We start from the raw sequence: 6,000 nt of genomic DNA, 5'->3' as shown, positions 1-6,000 counted from the left end.
TTTCGTACTCGCCCCAAACCTGCGCCCAATCACACATAATCATTCTAATCGTAGAGTAAAATATTTGTTCTTTATTATTTAATTCAATATGGTCATCAATGTATTCCAAATACTTTTAGACCGTATTTACAAACTGGACTTTGCTTTAAAATTCTGAAGCTACTACCTAGTGATGCAAGCTAGATATCCGGCGCTACGCTCCGTAACCTCACGGCCTGTCGATGAAAATAGCTCCATCTACTTCCACAAATTAAAGGGCAGGAAGCCGCAGCGAAATGTGGGGTTTGTCCTGTGTCGCGCGAACTCTTCTTATTCATTCTCTTACTGATAAGTGATAGAAGTTACTGTTTTCGTGCAGATAATGAGTTTTCACTAAGAAATTTCTGTTTTGCGGTTCCATTGATCCGGAATTGATGATATTTTAACTTAGTTGACCAATAGAGGGCGCCAAAATAAGGTTCAGGACAAAATAGACCTGAAGTGTCACTGTACTGAGTAGATATCTCAAGATTGGACTGCAAATGAGCGCACTAATTGCTCCCACATAGATCTAAAACTTTTGATTTGAAACATTTCCTTAAAAGCACTGCAATGAGTGGAAGGCTTTTCTCTTAAGTGTCATTACTGTTTGTTGTACTGACTGATCACCTTATAATATTAACCTTATAAGTAAGTAAGACTGAATTTCCAAACTTGAAAATCGATTTAACCTCAAGAGCTGCTTTACCCAATAGAATTTTCTTTCTTTTTTTCAAGATTTTCCCAAACGGCTCCTTACGACTTTATTTCACATCTTTACAGAGATTAAAACTTTTTTTTGCGTTTATTTTTGCTACAATCAGCGCTTTGGCGCTGTAAGTAACAGTGATAACAATAGAGTAACAAATGATAAGGTAACGAGTGGAGAAGTTACTCAGTGGTAACACTCCAAAACATTAGGCTAATAGTCACTCTCTTCACTTGAGAGGAGATCACGAGGCCACTGTCTCTTAAGGCGTCTTGTCAGGAAGAGTTCTTGAAGAAAGATTTTTAGCTAGAGGATTTATATGAGATTGCAGGTTGAAGTGGAGTTTTCTGTATCTTGTTTTCGCAACTTGGGTGACAAAAAGAATGCTAAGGTCAGTGTGTATAGTCAGGATGGAGACAAAAAATGGAGCGTTTACGATAGTTCGATGTATTTTAGATTGAAGTGACTGAATCCTTTGGAGATTGGAGCTTTTGGTTGAATCCCAAGATTAAAATATAAATTTACAATCTTAACTGAAAAAATTGTTGCCGGAAAACCGATAAAGGCAACTTCAAACTAGGAATTAGTTACCTAAAAGGTGACAAGAAATATGTATAACTTGAAAGTCGAGTCATTAAAAACGTCAAATCAAAGCCATTTTCTCGGTTGAGGGTTCTAGGAAGTTAAATTTTTTCATCTACAACAAACTAGCAGGTCGAGACTAATGCTAAAGCTAATAATTTAACTAAATTACCGTTAATTTACCGAGATGAATTACTATTTAGACATAGAATGCAAATTGAAGTGAGTCAAAATAGGTTGTTATTAAAGAAATGTTAAGTGAAGATGTGTTAGCCACATTAAATGCATCATCGATCATTCATCTTTAAAGTGCATGAAATTAAAATAATAATGAAAAAAAGAAGTTTCATAAAATATGTAACTTAGCATAGGAGGAAAAAAAAAACTATAAAACGTTATAAACAGTTGGAGGTATTTGAGGAATTCGAATTGGCCAGCATTATAGAATAAAGAATTAGAGCAGACAGTGTTGTCATATTGATTACTATCATTCGTCACTGGCCAAGATGTACGAGAACTTTAAAAGCACTTCTTTTTTATTTATTTTCTTATGATGAATAACAGCTAATATCTACACACATTATATTTTGCATCTGTCTAGGTCGCTTTTAATATTGCAAATCTATTTTAATTTTTGATTTGGAAAATAATAATAATAAAAATATGTTGATGGCCAGAATTATAGGATATTTGTATTTAAGATGGTTTTTAGGTTCATTCTTTTCGCAACTCTAAAACTAAGATACTAAGAATGTACAATTATTTATTACTTATTAACAACGTAAATTTAATGCAGTTTTTCTTACAATAAATTTCAATGTACAGCCGGAGTAACAGCTCTAATATAACCATTTCAAGAAACAGATGACTTATTCCAATCCTATTATTTCCTTACAAAATCTACCATCATACTAGCCTTAAAGCCAACCGTCTGTAATTTTCCTTATTACCAGTCTGCCTAAGGCTGGAAACAGTGGAGCGGCGAGCAAAGCGGCGAAATCAAACACAAGTAAACATATGGGACCGCGCATAGTGGCGAGCAAAGCGAAGATAGAGCAACGCTATCTCTAGAGAGTAGAGCGAAGCGTTATGACATGTTTGATTTCTTCGCTCTCATCGCGCTCAATTTGTAAAGGTTATTTTTCAAAGGTTATGGATATTGATACATTTATTGGTTTAGTTTGTTTAAAGAAACCTCTGTGAGGCCAAAGTATTTGTGAAGCTACAATAGTTTTTAATAATTAATAGTTTAAATTAATTAACAATTAGTAGTTAATGGAGAATTCAGGTAATTTTTGCTACATTTAATTTGGTTCTCAATCCCTTAATGCTAACTTTCATCTAAATACTAGGCAAAATTAAATTACATTTTCACGTCCTACTACTTCTGATCAGGACGAATTCTCCAATCCTTCTTCTGTAGCGTCGTACTACTCCAGTTTTTCAGATGAACAACATTAATTTACGACAAATCATGGTGTAGTGATTTAATAAAATTATTGTGTTTTTTTAATTGACTAATTTCTTTTTATCTGCATATATTTCTATTTTATTTTCATTTATTTTGATTTTCTTATCTTAAAGTAACTGCTAGGATTAATGGGGTTACACAGATTTGTATTTAGTAAATAACCTACATAGTTAATTTTTCTATATTGTGCCTAACTCATGTTATGAGCTGTATTACTCAAAAACAATAAAATTTGATTTTGATTAATGGGGTTACACTGGGCTAGTATGTAATCAAATGTTGATATAGACATTCGAAAATACGCATGAAACTTGCCAGGATGCTCCCGAAGTTGTTGGTACAAGTGATGAAATTCACCAAGTTCATTTCTAGACTTATTTATGTCATGTACACTGCAGCTCCTACTACTAAGCTGCTGCAAATACCAAAGTTTCAACGAAGAATTTTCATATAAAAATAGTTCCTCCATCTTGTTTCGTCGAAAGGAGAAACGCGTCTAAACTCGTCACTATGTGCATGCGAATCTTTGCTCGTCGCTCTCTTTGATTTGAAGCAGCTATCATCGCCGCTTTGCTCGCCGCGCCACTATGTTTCCAGCCTAAGTCTTCGAACTTCTTTCCTATTGCGAACCTCGTCCGCCTTAAAAAATACGACATTATTTGACTTTTTTTTTTATATTACATACGATAATTTATAAAATCTCAGCCGTTAGTCATATTCTGTAAATATTGCTGTTTATACCTTCCATCTTTTTTTAAAATATTTTATTTAGAAATAATCAACACATTATAGCGATTTAAGCAACATGGATAATATAGAATGTCCACAACACAATTAGAATGGAGAAGTTTCCCGTTGGTAACACTCTAACAAACTTTCGCTATTAACTCTCGATATCAGAGAGGATATAGCGAGGCCACTGTCTTTTAAGATGTCTAGAAGTGTTATCTGGAAGTGTAGCGGTCCAAAGCAGAGAGCGCTTCTTGGAGCAGTTTCTGTTTCTTTGATTCCCGAGGTGAGGTCCCTACTCAATTTTACACATCTCGGCGCCACATGGCAATATGCTCGCCGTACTGTTTGACACCGTTTACATTGCACTATTTCCTTGGTTTTGTGAGGTTCTTCTACTTTAACTGTGGTGTTGAGCAGCCTGGTGATATTGAATATATTTTTGTTATTGGAGTCTGGCTCCAAGTCAACAAAGAAATAGAGGTAATGGTGTTTTATTGACGGGGTGCCGAACATTGGTGATGTTTCCTACGTAAATTCCTTTGTCTTGCAATTCTTGTTTAATTTCCTGTGGGGGAACAGTGTGATGAATGTGACGCAGAACTACTCTGTAAGCTTTGTCTTTTTTTAATTGGTAAGTATGGTATTCAATGTTGTTTTGGTTGAGATAATGAACAACTGCCCTATAGGCTTCAGATGTATTTGTTGCTACCAATATGTTCTCAAGCCGCGATTCGCAAGTGTAATTGTCTGCACCAATTGAATTTCTGAGGTCATTATTTAGACCTATATAATTATTAATTTTGTTAATGTATAAAGGCGGTGGTGGATGGCTTACGGTCACCCAGAGAGAACGTCCAAACCTGACCGCCCTGCAGGGTTGGTTTGCAGCCCCACACTCTCCAGTTGTCAGTTTTCGTTGCCCACTTCCAACCTGTTGAGCACAACTTCGGCTTCCCAATTATTCCCCAACTCATCGAAGATGAATACGATTGCGGTTTCAGGCCTTGGTATACCATCCCCGAGAAGTGGTAACGGTTTAGCTCCTTCCCAGGTATAAACTTTGGGACATTGTTCCTAAGCCGCTCTGCACTGAATTTATCAGCGCAGGTGACGATAAAATCCGGCTTAAACCTGCATTTAGCAAGTCTCACCTGTCTGCAGCCTTTCGGGATTTTATCGTATTCTTTCAGCAGAGCATACTGAATGGCAGTGTGCCTTTTCGGCACCAGCTGAACCTCAGGGTATCACTCCTGCATAATGGCAACTTTGTCAAAGGAGAGAGGGCCTTGCCTTGCTGTAGGATTGCTCCCCAGCTTTTGCCTTGCCGGCTGCCACTGTTGTAGAGATTCCCCTTCCGACCTGGGTCTTTTAGCTGTTTTAGAGCTTTGCTGGACCCAGTGGTTAAAGTTTTCTCGGATTACCTGCTTTTAGGTCTGTTTGTAATCTGGCCATCCCTGGTAAGGGCAAAGGCTCTCTTTTTTGAGCTTTCTTGAGATACGAGCATCTGTCATTTTCTCAATCGTCTCCAGAGAGTCCGCCCTGAAACTAGTGAGCCTCTCCCGCCCCTGAACAGCAGGTATCTTGGCGTTTGCTACCCCGGCCATTTGGTTGGTGGATTAACCATCCCCCTCTCACGGCCACTACTGGCTTACCCCTGCCAGGCCGCTCGTTTACAGCCTGTGGCCACTGCTACGCTACTCGCCGCGATCTTAATGATTGCGGTGCCTTCGACTCCTTACATTGTCTGAAAATGTAAGAATAGGCTAAATATCATTAAAAAAAAATCTAAATTGTTACATAGATAACCATTAATGATTATTTAGATTATTTTTAGATGGTATCATACGTACTATTTGCATTTGCATTGTGTGTTCTGTTCTACGAGTATTTCTAGCACTTTATAAACCATCAAGCACACACCTTGCTAGAAAAGGTACAATTAAGCAAGAAACAAAACAATCATTAACGCAATAATCATTAAACTGAGGAGGGTGGGGTATTCCTGCGTGTAATGACCCATCGAAATAAGCAATATTTCCTAGTACAACTTTATAAGAACTATATGAATGCGGATCACCTATTTCGTAGCACATAAGATAATTTTCCAAATCAATCAATTCTTTGTAATTTCTCTCAGTTAAACCGTGAAAGTTCAATTCTTTGATACACTTAGTAATAATAATAATAATAATAATAATAATACTTTATTTAATAAATAGAAAATACAAAATACAAGGGTATAAAAGTACCATACGGCATGGAATATCCGTCTGCCGGAGGTCGCTAGTATTTAGAATTACAAAATTAATTAGAATTTACAAACTGAAAAATTAAGAAAATTTGCCTCAATCAAACATAAAATAAAAATAGATACATATCAAAAAAGAACACACTTATTAAACTAAAAATTCAACTAAACGTGAAAATGGAAAAAACTTTAGACAGAAAATGCTTAACATATAGAAAATAATAAAATACAGATAAAAAA

This window comes from Rhodnius prolixus, unplaced genomic scaffold, assembly GCF_049639745.1.
Source record: "Rhodnius prolixus isolate KJV_2025 unplaced genomic scaffold, Rpr scaffold_1, whole genome shotgun sequence".
Classification (NCBI taxonomy): domain Eukaryota; kingdom Metazoa; phylum Arthropoda; class Insecta; order Hemiptera; family Reduviidae; genus Rhodnius; species Rhodnius prolixus.
Note: the sequence above shows the minus strand (reverse complement) of the source record.